General features: G+C 40.1%; 1 protein-coding gene across 3 annotated transcripts in view; it reads right to left on the minus strand.

Annotated features, from left to right (window-relative positions):
* The window catches only part of WWC2 (WW and C2 domain containing 2), a 160,221-nt gene that overhangs the window by 118,569 nt on the left and 25,778 nt on the right, over window positions 1-15,874 (minus strand). The gene's annotated exons all lie outside the window — the stretch shown is intronic.

A 15,874-nucleotide genomic window follows, 5' to 3' on the forward strand; every position in this document is an offset into this window, starting at 1 on the left:
CTATGACATGATCTTGAGAAAACACATGCCATTTTCAAGAACAACTGCAAGTGTTTTGAAATCCTAAACCTTTTTGATAGAGAACCAGAGGAACTATGGGATGAAATAAAAAAAGTTGCTAAAGATGAATATGAATAGAAATAGCCGAAGATCAAGAAACAGCAGAAAGCATGGTCAGAACAAAACATGGAAATTGCAGAGAAGAGAAGCCAAAGCCAAGAAAGACAAAAATATCAGGAAATAATTTAGGAGAGCTATGAGAAGAGAGAAGTATTTATTTTATTTATTTATTTTGTCAAATGCTTACAATATAATAGAAATAAGAATAAACATAAGTTTAAATACATGAAATAGGAACTAATAATTGGGGACAATAGGACAGGGCCGACAAGCACAATTGTGTGCTTATGCATACCCCTTACAGACCTCTTAGGAATGGGGTGAGGTCAATAGAGATTAGTTTGAGGGTAAAGGAAGGGGCTTTGAACCTGTGAGAACAGAATCAGTGAGTTCCAGACACTTACCACTGTGTTGCTGAAATCGTACTTTCTGCAATCAAGTTTGGAGTAGTTAACATTAAGTTTATATCTATTGTGTGCTCTTGTGTTGTTGTGGTTAAAGCTGAAATATTCATTAACTGGTAAGGCATTGTAACATATAATTTTATGTACTATGTTAAGTCTAATCTTAGCCGGTGTGGTTCAAGGTTGTCTAAGCCTAGAATCTCAAGTCTGGTGGTGTAGGTATTCTGTTGTGAACAGAGGAGTGTAGAACTCTTCTTGTAAAATACTTCTGGACTTGTTCAATTGTATTAATGTCTGATATACAGTGTGGATTCCAGACAGTAGAGCTGTATTCAAGTATAGGTCTAGCAAAGGTTTTGTATGCCCTAGTTTGCAAATGGTCAAATCAAAGTATTACCAGAGGAGAAGCTTCGTAAGATTAGATTTACAACTCTTAAAGCCTTTTTGGCAATGTTGTCGCAGTGAGCTCTGGCGCTTAGGTCATTTGATCTGAATACTCCAAAGTCCTTGACAGAGTAAGGGTTGTCAACGAAGTCATATCTGCCTAATTTGTATTTGGTGTATTGATTATTATTTTTTACCAATGTGTAGGACAGAGCATTTGTTGGTCGAGATTTGGAGTTGCCAATTCCATTCAGACACATAATCATGGTTGCTTTGAAGGACGGTAGCATTGTCAGTGGTTTGAAAAGTTTTACATCATCAGTGAAGAGGACGCAGTTGCTTATAAAGTGATCACAAAGGTCATTTATATAGAGTGTAAAGAGTGTGGGTCCTAGAACGCTCCCTTGGGGGACACCGCTGTTAACTGGTGCAGGGTTTGGTAGGGCATTTCCTTAACTATTTGTTGCCTGTTTGATAGGAAGGCAGTAATCCACTTAAGAAGGGATCTGGAAATGCCGTAAGAGTTTAATTTTAATAGTAGTTTGTCATGTACCACTGAGTCAAAGACTTTGCAGAGGTCTATGTAAATTACATCTATTGCTTTACCCTTGTCAAATAGTCTAGTCCATATGTTTTTGCAGTGTAGAAGTTGCAAATTGCAGGTCAATTTTTTTCTGAAACCAAATTGTTTATTAGGTTAGAGAGTAGGTTGTTTGACTCTAGGTGGAAGGTAATGCATTGGTTAATGATTGATTCCATAACTTTGCATGTGACACAACACAATGAGATTGGTCTGTAGTTTTCAACTAGGCAGGGGTCACCTTTTCTGAAGAAAAGGATGACTGTTGCTAAAGACCATAGGTTCGGTAAGGAGCTGATTCTGAATGATATTTCAAATATTATGCTTAGGGGTTCTGCTATGGCAGTGGAGAGCTTTTTTAAGAAGTAAGCACATAAGCCATCAGGGCCAATAGATAAGGATGTTTTTAGGTAACATTTTCTACGTTATCTTCAGTAAAGTCAATATGTAGTAGATCATTGCATTTAGTTGTGGTACAATTAGGAAATGTGGGGCATGAGCCTTTATTGTTTACAAAGACTGAACTGAACAACCTGTTGAAGAGGTTTGCCTTAATGGCTTCATCACTATAGTCTTTTCCATTAGGGCCTTTTAGGGGCGGGATTGTTTTTGAGTCTTTAACTTTGTTGTTTACAAAGTTATAGAAGGCGCGGGTGGATTTTGTTTGTAGATGGTTTTCCTTTTGCTTGCAGTGGTAATTGGTGCATTCTGCCTTTATCTGTTGGCATAAGGTGTTATATCGGTTTTTAAAGTTAGCTATGTATCTAGTTTTGCTTTTACGCCATAAGGATTTTTTTTAGATTGAAGTTTTTTTTATTATTTTGGGTAAATAGTTTTTTTGTTTTGTTTTGGGGGATTGCTAATGGAACATATAGTTTAATGACTCTTTGGAGTTCAAGCAAGAAAGCGTTTTAATGTTCTTCTGTAGTATTACAGCCAGAGAACAGAATGTGCCAATCAAGAGATGATAAGACGGCAGCTATGAGTTCATAATTGGCTTTTTTTTTAATTATATTTTGGGGATCCATCATTATGATCCTCTTTGAGAGGGTATAAATTTAGACAAAAGTCAATCGTGCTATGGTCACTGTTTGAAAATGGTTCCATTTTCAATGTAGGCCATAAATTGAGTTTGAGTTTTTGCAGAAGATGAGCTCAAGGCAGTTGTTTAGTCTAGTGTTGTTATACACTAATTGATCCAGTCCCAGTGTGGTAACAGTATTGTACAGGATTGCATGAATGGGTTCAGATGTACATTCATTTAGTGTCCAATTTATAAGAGGTAAGTTGAGGTCACCAAGAAAAATAAGAGGGTGTGGGCAAGAGGCAGCTCACGTCAGTAGTGAAGTTAGCATGAATTATATCATATTCAGGGGTTCGATAGCATAGTAAGCAGCGGATTGAGATATTTAAGGACAGTTCACAGACAATGGTCTCAGGAAAAGCAAGCTCTTGTATAATTTGAATCTTTTTTAGATTTAGAGACTTTTTATAGAATATAGTAACTCCACCTCCTCTACTGATTTTGTGATCAGAGCGATAAACGTGATATTCTATTATAGCGGTAATGGAGTCTGGGAAAGATGCATTCAACCACGTCTCACAGACAAATATAATGTCGAATGTGGCCGTGCTTAGTAAGATGAGGAATTCATGCATTTTATTTGTGAGGCTTCTTGCATTGAGTAGTTTGCACTTAAGATATGAAGTAGTGGGTCTGGAGGAAATAAGGGGCGTGCATCCCTAACATTGGATGTTTGGGTGATAGTTATTAGGAAGTAGGTTGTGGCTCTTGCTTTTGACCCAATCTGTGCGGTAGTCAATGTATAGGTTTATTTATATTTATTGAGAAAATGAATTTACATTTGTTTGATTCATTTTTGCAAATGACCCTGCAGAGGTGTGAGGCTATTGAATCATCTTTGTTTTTGAGCTCTGGACTGATGCGGGAAATATCAAGTATTTCATCAGGGGAGATGGTTGACGCTTGATAGTCTCTGATGATGTTGTGGATATTAGTGATGTCATCATTATCATTGTCCTCTAGACCAATAAGATGGCATTTGGATGCTTCCGTTCACGCTCAACAGCTTAGTAAGTAGTACTATTATAAGAACATCTGTAAACATAAAAACTGGAAATATCACGGAAAAACAACAAAATTCCTCCAAAAGATCTCCAAGCTCAGAAGGAGATTTCACTTCAGGTAGTTTCCATTTAGCAACTACAATTGGGACCAACAACCTGATGATTAGGCTAATGGTTAAGTGAAATTGAGATTATGCTTTTAATCTATCTTTCTCCTTTGCTTTACAAACCTGCAAAGGACATAAATGTAAGGATTGGTCTCAAAGTTGCTTTGAGTGATGGTGATGCTTATCAGCATTTTAACCAACAATTTCTGTATAAGTCAGTCACTAAATAAGGACTATCAGTATGCTAAAGAACACCAATGGACAGATGCTAACTGATTCAAAGAGGATCTATAGTCATGATGGCGAACCTATGGCACGCATGCCGGAAGTGGCATGCAGAGCCATCTCTGCTGGCACGGGAGCTGTTGCCCCAGCTCAGGTCCACTGAGCATGCGCACACATCTCCCGCCAGCCTGCTGTTTGTCAGATATCTCCCATGCATGCGCAGGGTGCTTGCGGGAAACATGCATGCATGCGCAGGGGCACAAGGCATGCACAGGGGGTCGCGCACACATGCATGGGGATGGGGGGGACATGGGGATCACGCGCACATGTACAGGGGCATGGGGATTGCACATGCATTGCATTATGGGTGCAGGCACATGCGTGCACGCACGCACTTTCAGCACACAACAACGAAAAGGTTAGCCATCACTGATTTATAGAATACAGATGTCAAAATCTAAGATATTTAGAAGATATTTCCTCTAGTACTAGTACTCCAGTCACCATCAACTTAGAAGGCTATAGCAACTAATGCAGTATCTACAGAATATAACAAGCAAAGGAAGTCATATCCATAAATGTTCCATCCAAGCTATGCCAGGAAATCCAGAGAACAATACAATGTCCAAGAGATTGAAAGAAGTCCGTCTACATATCAATACTTAACAGAGTGTACAAATTATTATACACTATCCTTAATTTCACATGCTAGCAAAATGTTTAAAATCATCCAATGCAGATATGGAAAGGAGATGCCAGATCTTCAAACTGACTTTAGAAAATCCTAAAGAACAAAAGGCATTATTGCTCATGCATGCTAGATAACAGAGAATTAAAATGTTAATCTATTGGTTAGAGAAAGCCTTTCAATTATGTCAACCATATCAAGCTGTAGAATGTGATTAGAGAAAGTGGGAACATTGTCATTTTCAGAATTAAGAAGGCAATGGTTTTCTCTGTGACATTCAACGGAAGCAAAAGTTGAACAGTTCAAGAAGCAAGTTTAAAAAATTGACACATTTGGACTTTGGGGTTTGAGAAAACTCTCGAGGATATTATGAGTAACTAAGAAAACAAATAAAATGGATAACTGAACAAATAAAGTTCAGAATTATCATTCCATGCACAAATGGCGAGGCTTAAATTATCATATTATGAATACATTATGCAAAGACCTAGCACTCTTGAGAAATCTTTAATGCTGGAAAAGGTGGAAGGAAAGAAAAGAACAGGAAGACCAGCAGCAAGATTGATAGACTAATTATAGTGTCAATGGGTATACTGTTGGAAAAACAGAAGGACCAGAATGGAAAAAATCATCCTGGAAAAAATCTACCTATCTGGTTGTTTGGAGTTGATACCAACCTGATGGCACATAATCAATAAATGATTTAGAAAAATATCAAAACTTTAATTCTGCTTAAATTTGTGCCCTGTGCAGAGAATTGTTAAAGTAAACTGGCTGACACATTTTGAAAACTGTTGCTGAAGAAAGAAAAAAATAGGAAAAGTGCAAAATACATTTGTTCTCTGGCTGCAGTTATACTTGTGATAGCAATAAATCAATGCTTAGTTTTTAAATATGAATTTAAACAGTGTGTGAAAAATGTCATCACTTACTGAAACTTCCTTTTTACATTTAAAGAATGGAAGATATTGCCATTATTAAACAGTGGTGAAATTTATTTCTGCATATATTGCTATTTTTATTTTGAAATGTTTTGTTTAATATTTCTATGCTATATTTTTTAATATTCGAATAGTTTGTATTAGAATTCCAAAATTCTAAAAATTGTCTAATCATTTCTTGTTTTCTATTGATAGGCCCAATTGTGCTATTATAGGTTTGTACAATTCTGGAGTACAATGCCACCCTTTGGCTTTGAATGGCATTCTGCAAGAAGCATAATCTCTAAAGTGAGCAGACTAAGCAAAACTAAATAGCCCACTACTGACTTGCTCTCTGCTGAAAGAAGAGCCAATGACCACTGTTATGTTGGAGAGTAATGGAGACCAGACATCTGACCAGTGACTTCAACTCTTTATTAACAGTAATAGAACAGAACAGAGCAAGGCTATGGGCAGCAGTAACCCTTTATAGGGTTGGCTGCTACCCCATCAACCAGTAATAAGTGCATAAGGTCCAAACCAATAACCAATAGGAAGTGTCCTAAGTGTGGCCAATCAGGGCTTTATGAACCAATCCTTGTTTGCTGTTCAAGGACCAATCAAATGTGCAGGCTTCCAAAACCTACTTTGCATTTGGGCTTATTTACTTTATTCATTCACAACACCCTCCCCTTGGGTTCCGTTTGAGGGAGCTGTAACAAAATCTTCAAGATAGACAGGCCGTTTGGTCTGTCTGTATGATTTCCGTGGCTCCACCGGGCTTGTTCTCAAGTCCGGTTCTGGTGGAGCGTTTGGATGATCTTTATTAAGTTCCGTTTCACTGCACGGTGATTCCGTGCTGCTTCCGTTGTTGTTGTCTCCGCCAATCAGTGTTTCTTCGGGATTTCGCAGTTCGGTTTCCCCGTGTTCAAGTCCCATGGCAAAGTCAACTCCTCCCTGCTTCAATCCCGGTGCCGCTGGGCCGTAGGTTTTCCGTTGGCCTGCTATCCGTCAGTGTCGAAGTCAATTTCCTCGATATTTCCTCCCCCTCAGTTGGTGAACCCGGGAGTCATGGGCGCTGGGTAGTAATCTCGAACGGAGTTGGTCTATGTGGCGTTCCACACCCTCCCATCGTCTGTTAGGAGGCGGTAACATTTAGGCCCAGTGAGGTGGGTAACGAGTTGCGGGTATCCATAAAGGGTCGCCGGAGAAGTTTTTGGCAAAGATTAAATCGCCTACCTTAAATTCCCGGCATTTGCTGCTGGAGCCGAAAGGCTTTTCGGGTGCGTATGCGGGGTGGAGCCAGTTGAGGTGCGATCGTAGTTTCCGCCCCATAAGATGCAGCCCTTTTGAGAAAACAGTTCGGTTTGGCGTGCTTTGAATGGCGCCCATTCAGATGATAGCTGTTCTGTTGGCCAACCACGCTCAACCCAGCGTAGGAGGTGTTGCAGGACCGGATCTCGTTTTGTCTCGAGGGCAATGTCTCTCGCCGTCAATGGCGGCGCGCTTAGAGTCTCAATTTGTAACGTTGTGATGGTTGGGGCTGGATCTTCAACCGATTCGGGAAGCGGTGTTCTGCTCAATGCATCAGCGTGAGAATTGATTTCCCGGCGGTGTTGCAAGGTGTAATTGTACGCCGCCAAGAATTCAGACCAGCGGGTCATTCTGGGGGACAATATATACGGGGTTGGTTTATTACCCGCAATAATCCCCAGTAGTGGTTTATGATCAGTAATTATTGTAAACGCACGCCCATACACATATTCATGAAACCTTTAACTGCCGCCACAATAGCTAAAGCTTCTTTATCCAGCTGACTATAATTTCTTTCAGCTTTAGCTAAAGTTCGTGAAAAAAATGCGACGGGAGCTTCTGCTCCGTTCGGTAATACGTGGGCCAGGATTGCTCCAACCCCAAAAGGCGAGGGCGTCACAAGTAATAGTCAACGGCAGAGTCTCGTTGTACTGCATAAGTACAGAATCAGAAGTTAGCAATTTCTTTACTTGTTGGAAAGCGTTTTGTTCACGTTGTCCCCAAACCCACGTTGCTTTTTTGTCTAAGAGTCTATGTAATGGTTCAGCTACGGTTGCCTTATTGGGTAAAAAGACGTTATAAAATTGATAAGTCCAAGGAACGCCTGTAGATCTGCCTTGTTCCTAGGAATGGGGGCCTTTTAATTGCCTTTAATTTGTTCTCAGTGGGATGGATTCTTTGACTGTCCAGGAGGTATCCCAAAACTCCACCCTTTCGGTACATAACTGGCATTTTTTTTTTTTACTTTGAGGCCTGCGTTTTGGAACCTTTGTAAAACTATGCGGAGTCGTTTTTCTAGAACGTCTCTGTTAGGGGCGGCGATGAGCACATCGTCGAAATACGGTACGACCCTCTTATTCCTTGTAACAGCCTTTCCATTAAGCTCTGAAAAATTCCTGGAGCGACACTCACTCCGAACTGGAGCCGGTTGCATTTAAATGCACCCCATGCGTGACGATAGTTTGCGCTCCGCGGTGGCCGGATCTACAGGCAATTGTTGATATGCCTGGGCTAGGTCTAGTTTAGCGAAAACTTTTCCGCCACCCAGGGAATGGAGCAGGTGTTGCACTACCAGCACCGGATACGCACTTTGCTGAAGTGCGTGGTTTAGGTGGCCCGGTAGTCTCCGCCAAATTCTCAGTGACCCATCAGGCTTGATAGGTGTCACTATTGGGGTTTCCCATCGGGCGTGGTCGGTGGGTTCCAGCACGCCCTGTTCTATTAGCTTATCGAGTTGTTCATCGATTTTAGGTTTCAGGGCGAACGGCACCCGACGCGGCTTAAGGCGGATGGGTGCTACCGGGTTCAAGTTAAATGAGATCGGGTCCCCTTGTACTTGCCTAGTCCGTTCGCGAAAACGTCTTGGAATTCTTGCACGAGGGCTTCCTCCCAATCGTTGCTCTCGGCACGGTGGACTCGGCCACAGTGATTCCAAGCGGCCTGAACCATTGAAGGCCTAAAAGACTAGGCGGTCACGGTCCACGACAGTCAGTGGCAGTGCGACAGTGCGGTCCTTGAAAGAGACCTGGAATCGGCGGGACCCGACAACGGGGTCGGTTACCCTGGTAATCTTTGAGGATAACCCTTTGAGGGTTTAGGTCTTGACGGCGAATCGTCAGAATGAGCTGTTGAAGCGTCTTCCAGGACACCATCGAGAGGGATGATCCTGAGTCCACCTCCATTATACAAGGTTTGTTTTCGATGGCGACCTCTACTCGGATTTTCCCGGCATCAAGGGATGTAGCGTGGCCTATGGTAATTCTTTTGGTGGGTCTCTTCCCGCCTGGTTTCTTCATGCCTGGTGGAAGTGGTGGACGGTTTGTTTCTGTAGGAGTGGCTTCCCATTGGTGATTCAGTTTGTCTCGGGGTGTGCCGAAGAATCCTGAAGACTGGTATTCGGCCTGTCGGGGTTTGGAGTTTGTTTGCTTCTGCAAACCTTTGCGATGTGACCTCTTTCCCGCAAACGCGGCAGAGTGCGTCGAGAATTTGCAGCTGGATCGGGGTGATTCGCCCACATCCTGCACAAGGTCGAGATGAGGGTTGTGTGAACTGGTCTCGTTCCGTTCGGAGTCGGTTGACCTCTTCCTCATCGCTTTCTGATGGGGATTCTAGGTCTTTGTGGTGAGTCGATACCGGGTGTCTCTGAGTGAGGCGAGGTATCTTTGGCGAGTTGACGTAGCGGTGCGTTGGTGCGGCGCATTCGGGCTGCCGACTTTTTGGTCGCCTCCGCTGCAGTGGCTTTGAGGGCATCGGTGAGGCTGATGTCCCCTTAGCCATAATTTTGCTCTGGATCGTGCCGTCTTCTAGGCCCAGAACCAGGCGGTCTCGGAGGGCTTCTTCTAAATCAGAGAATCCGCAGAGGCCTCCAAGGTTGCGGAGATCTGCGATGTAGTTGGCAAGGCTTTCCCTTCCGTTGGTCCCTCTGGTAATATTCGTGTCTTCTGACTAAGGTTGGTATGGTAGGCGCGTAGTGAGCCCGTAGTAAAGGCTCGAGGGCGTCCCAGTCCATCTCTTTTACTTCGGCTGGCTTGGCAAGTGATTTTGCCATTTTAAACACGGTAGGCCCGCAGTGAGTTAGAAATATAGCTCTTTTTTTTTGCCGGTTGTTGCGTCTTTCAAATTGTTGGTCTCAGAAACATCTGGAACCTATCCATGTACGACTCCCAGTCTTCGGTTTCTGGGTTGAATGGAGCGGTGGTATGGCACCGCTGGCCATGTTGCCGTTGATGGTGCGTGTTTGACCACGTGCTCTGTGTGTTGCTCTGTAGCTCAGTCAGCTCTTCGGTCTCCGGATCCCACCCTCGTCGCCAGTGTTATGTTGGAGAGTAATGGAGACCAGACATCTGACCAGTGACTTCAACTCTTTATTAACAGTAATAGAACAGAACAGAGCAAGGCTATGGGCAGCAGTAACCCTTTTATAGGGTTGGCTGCTACCCCATCAACCAATAATAAGTGCATAAGGTCCAAACCAATAACCAATAGGAAGTGTCCTAAGTGTGGCCAATCAGGGCTTTTATGAACCAATCCTTGTTTGCTGTTCAAGGACCAATCAAATGTGCAGGCTTCCAAAACCTACTTTGCATTTGGGCTTATTTACTTTATTCATTCACAACAACCACAGCAGATTGGAGAGTCCATGAATAGACCAACACTTGTAGTGGTTCCTCTCCAGACAACAAGAGTACTGGGATTGTCCACAAATGCTCCAGACAGTTTCTCCTTTTAAGGAGACCACAAAATAGCAGCATCCAGTGTGTTTGCAGCACTGGGAGATGGGATAATGCTATTGTAGTCCAAACCTCAGTTCAGAACCTTTAAAAAGGATACAAGTTTGCATGCTTCTCTTCTTAATCACTTTTTGAAATTGTTAATTGGACTGCACTGTAGAGAATGAAAATCTATAGTCGATGGTCTCTATTTAAGATGGAAAATCAAATTCTTCAGTTGGTAGAAAATGTCAGTAGATGGGGAAAGTCTCCACTGTACATAAAAGGACTGAAAGTAGCCTCTGAATGAATCCTGTTGATATTTTCTGGAATAAAAACCACTTAACTCAATGGAAGTTAATACAGAATAAGCATACATTGCTTTCTTCTGCTTCATAGCCTAGCACAAAGGTATTTCCTTGTTGCAGGCAGAAGAATCTATTCTTCAGCCTTTCCCAGTTTAAATAGAGTAAACTGAGCTAAACAGATCAATTGTGCAATCACCAATGAATATTTCTCTGGAAACTAGAAAGCCCTAGTAAGTTTGCACAGAGGTGGTATTCAGCAGGTTCTGACCAGTTCTGGAGAACCTGTAGCAGAAATTTTGAGTAGTCCGGAAAACCGGCAAATACCACCTCTGATTAGAGATTTTACAGTATCCATCCCCTGCCACACCCACCAAACCATGCCCACCAAGCCATGCCCACAGAACAGGTAGTAAAAAAAAATTGAATCCCACCACTGGTTTGGCAGTTCTAAGAGTAGGCATTCATTGATTTTTTATTTTATGGCTCCAGATTTCCAATCTTTCCAAGTATCTGTTCCGCACTTGTGTATAGATGCAGATAAGAGACCAAGTAATTTTGCAAATGTGATGCCTATTTTACAGGCAATTAACTTCAATACTCTATGTTTTTATAATAGCTTTATTTCTTTTCAGGCGCATTTACACACACTCGTACACACACACTCATGTACACACACACACAAACACACAAAAATTGTCTGAGGAAAAATCTTCAAACATGGTTTTAATAGAAGTTGGCAACCCTAGTTTATAAAAGAGAATATAAGATGATCTTCATAAAGATTTTAATTTTTTAAAAAAAGATTAATTTAATCTTTAATTTAGGGTTCCCTACTTTTTGGATACACGTAGCAAAGTTGCTTTAAAAGTTATTTTTACATCTATATTTATAGTTACATTTAATAGTTTTAATATATTTAAATATTACCATAAACATGAGTTTCAATCATTCATTTAAATAATATTCATTTATATTGATCATATTTCTTTATTCCTATTTTTTTCAAATGAATTCAATGTATTTGACTTTTGGAGTTGTATGATTAATGCTTTAATAAATAAAAACAATGTTTGAGGGGGAGAGAATTAAGGAAGTCATTTTTTTTTTACCTTAGGCAGTTGCTAAGCAGGGTTAAACATTAACTGCTGGAACCTGGCAAACAAGAGAATCATTTTTTAAAAGAACGATGTATGACAGGTTTTGGCTTTTTTCTGTGTTGAGTCAGAAATTATCTTCCATAAAGAAAACAAGAGTTCTGAAACCTACTAAAGTTTTTGCTACACGTTTCTGAAAACTGCCACAAGTAAGTTAGTTAGGCATGTAGAGTCATGTGAACTGCATATTTTCAGACCACAAAACAGATTTATATCAAACACTTGGTTCAAAGTGGAGAAAATATTTTGCTGAGCTTTATTTGTTTTAGCTCTTGCCAATTTTACTGCATGTCTGAAAAAAACCCAATACTCTATATGAGATGAATATAAGGTCTAAATGTTAGACAAATGGAATGCTAGGAATTTCCCTATGTAGGCATCAGTCTGTAGCTATAAACCAAATGGTGTGACCTTTGAGCTTTCCAGATGAAACCTCTGAAGAAGCAGAATTATAGAAGCCATTATGTGGAGAGGTATTTTAAGTAATTGAATATGTTGTGCCATGGTATTTGTAATGTAAACAATAATAGATGTATTGAAATAATTATATGAAATAACTGACTTTTGAGCATTTGCAAAACTATATAATGAACAATGCCACAGATTTTAATAAAATATCACTGCATGTCCAATGTGCTGTTTTTTTCTTGAAAATGCAGTTTTTGTTAATGTTTGTTTTTAGTATGATTTCCTAAATAAAACCAATTTTTAGAATCACTATCATTTACAATGTTATGGTGCAATAAATGATAGAAAAACAATACTATATCTGAGAGTCAGACAAATACATTAAACATCTTTCAGTTCTGTGGAGGAGTATTCTTATTCCTTTGGATAGGAGAAAGAATACTGGATATAGGATTGTTTGAATTTTGATAAATCTTTACTGTGAATGTTATCAGAACTTCATGTTGGTCATTGTGATGTGGAAAGAACATGAGTAATCAACTGACAACAAAGTCTCAGTTTCATTTATCTAATTTTAAAAAAATTATGCAATGCGCAATGGGAACATAGGAAATGATTCTCCTCTCCCTCCCCCTCCCCCCCAAAAATCTCCTTCAATCAATTCATTCAAAGAGGAATCTAGGGTCAGTGGTATATATTCTTAAACAATCAGGGATGGTTTAGGCCAGTGATCCCCAACCTTTTTTACGCCGCGGCCCGGTACCGGCATCAGCTGGGCGCCGCGGCCTGGTACCAGCATCAACTGGGCGCCGCCATCTTTTTGATGAAAAAGTGCTTCCGGTGACCTCACCGAAGCACTTTTTCGTCAAAAGATGAGCGGCGTTAGCGCTTTCGGTGAGCTTTTTCGGTAGAAATGGCTTTCTACCCGGAAAAGCTCACGAGCAAGCGCCGCCATCTTTTTGATGAAAAGTGCTTCCGGTGAGCTTTACTACCCGGAAAAGCTCACCGGAAGCACTTTATCAAAAAAAGATGGCGGCGCCCAGCAACCAGCGGTCCGGTAAGACTTGTTCCGCGGACCGGCAGTTGGGGACCCCTGGTTTAGGCCAATCCCACCCTACAGTTGTTACTATAAAACCCTGTATGGCATAGGCTCTGAACAGAGGGAACATTTGCCTCAAACAATTTCTATCCATCCAGTAAGTGTTGGCAGAGTGGATGTTCTCCAAATCTATTAAACATTGTCAACTTATAAGATCAAGGAAGCCTTTTCTTATTTCATCCTCTCCCCAGAGGTGTGGATTTGCCCTAGAGTTCCAGAAAGCTCAGAAAACCTGGCCTAGAGTTGATGTATTATTGTTTGTGTAGGGCAGCTGTTTTATTTGATTTTTGTTGTATGTAAGTTTTTTTTTAGCCTGGGCTGTCTCTTGAGTTTGATGGTTTCATCTGATTTACAGTTTTTCTGATCGTATATGCCATCCAGAATCTACTATAGTTGGCAGCTAATAAATTGTTGCTTTAAAAAAATATAAACTTGCATGCAAATTAAGACAATTGGTTAACTAACAGAAGGTGGCTACATAACACAAAGTTAAACAATAAAATGTTCTGCATATCTGAATGCTTACAAGTAGTCCTCACATTATGAGCATAATGGAGCCTGCCCATTATGGTTGTAGCTTATGACAGTTTTATATTGAGTCACCTACTTGATTGACCCAGTTTTATGATCTTTTTTGTGGTGGTGGTGAAGCGAACAAATGCTCACTAAGGACCAATTTTGCCCGAAAAGCAAACGTAAATGTCAGTTTTCAGCAAAATTGTTGTAACACACAAGTCATATGATTATGAGATGTTGCAAAGAGCCATAAAGGCAGACCAGTTGCTGAGGAGGAGGGAGTGTCAGAACTTCAAATCTTGGCTCTTAAGTAGACCCAGGGAAGTCCATTGTAATTTCAAATGCTAAGTGACTGGTCATAAGTCAAGAACTCCCTGTACTATTTATGTGCAGTTTTTTACAAGTTTAAAATAAGAAAAACTGTACTTGTCATATTCATTCTTTTCTTATTTTGAATGTGTATGCATTTGAACATATGTATGCATTGAAATTTGCAGACAAGTGTCATGTTTAACTTTATGCTATGTACAGGCTAAGTCAGTTTTGGTTCACCTAAGGTTTCACTGTAGCAAACAACTGAGCTTTGATATGCAGTTATATAAATTTCACATTCTCTCTGATTCCTGTTATCATAGTGAAGTTCCTACCACACAAATTCTAGGCACATCATGTTTCACTCAAAAAGGAAGAAATTGGCGTCTATCAATCTGGAAAAGTTTACAAAATCATTACTAAAGATCTTAATCCCTTCTGATCCACAATTACATACATAGTTTTAAAATTAAGATTTGAGATAACTGTTAATCTTCCCATCCTGTCAAAATTATTCCAAGTGTTAGGTTTACGTGGAAATGAAAATTGTTTCTCCTTCATATGCTGTGAAGATTTTCACGTATGAAAGATGTTTCAACCCACAGAAAGGGAATGGCAGGGAAATGTTTCTGAAAGAATCCTCCTCAGTTTTCTAAAGTTAAAGGAAAGGAAAGGAAAAATATTTTCAAGTCTTGCAAGTGTCTGTTAATGTAATGTAAGAACTGACCTATGCCAGAAATCTAGGACAGGGAGCCCAAACTCTAGTTGCCATGAGGGATATAGCTTCCTATATCACATACACATACAGGACCAAGTGCCCTGTTGAAAAAAATGAAGAATATCACTCTATGTCATCAAACATAACTAACAAGTTCGCATTCTCTTGCTTGTTATCTGCGTCAAATGCATGTATCATGGAAGCTAAGCTTTAACAGATAACAGATCATCAGAGTTGGAAGGGACCTTATAGGTCATCTAGTTCAACCCCCCCACCCAAGCGGGAGACCCTACACCATTTCTGACAAATGGCAGTCCACTCTCTTCTTGAAAGTCTCAAGTGATGGCTTTTATTTAATTTATAAATAGCTGAAAATCAGAAATCTGTAAGGATATTATCGTTTTATCATTTGGAGTTAGGCTGCAAAATACATGGTTTTTAAAACTGTAAGACTGCCATGACAATAATATATTAAAAAGAAAAGGCACTAGAAAATAACTGTTTTTACCATTCTAAGATGTGTCTCACACTCTGTTGCCATGCTTGTAGATAGATGCCATAAAAACTTAGATCTTGATTGGTCTCAAATTGACCCAGTCATGAATCTCCCTAGTCTCCCTCTTCCCTAAACTCCCTCCTCTGTTATCTGAGGATAATGGAAATGTATACTTGACAGCTAACCACTGGCAAAGTAAATCTTCTACATTTAGGGAATAAAAGTTAATTTGTGTAATGTTGACGCACTGCTGAAACTGAGGTGTCATAGACATGGTAGGTCACCATAAGGAATATAAGTAGGAGTTATAGAAAATGAAATATTTTCATGATTTAGAAAATATGAACAATTTAAAATGAACCAAGAAACAAGAATTATTAGCTAAAAGGATAAATTCTCAAAAGGAAAAGGAAAAGCTGGTTAGAAATATACTTTTGTAATGCTTTTAAATATATATAATCTCTCAATTCATGCTAAAAATGGGCAGATTTAATTGATAGTTAACCAGTAGTATTATTTCTGCTTCTTAAAAAGCTCATACATACCAAAAAATAGATCTCCAGGGATATCAAATCCTTGGCCTGTATGCACTGAAAATAAAATTA

Source organism: Notechis scutatus, chromosome 4, assembly GCF_049901735.1.
Source record: "Notechis scutatus isolate UNSWTSFEM ecotype Mainland chromosome 4, rNotScu1.2, whole genome shotgun sequence".
NCBI lineage: Eukaryota > Metazoa > Chordata > Lepidosauria > Squamata > Elapidae > Notechis > Notechis scutatus.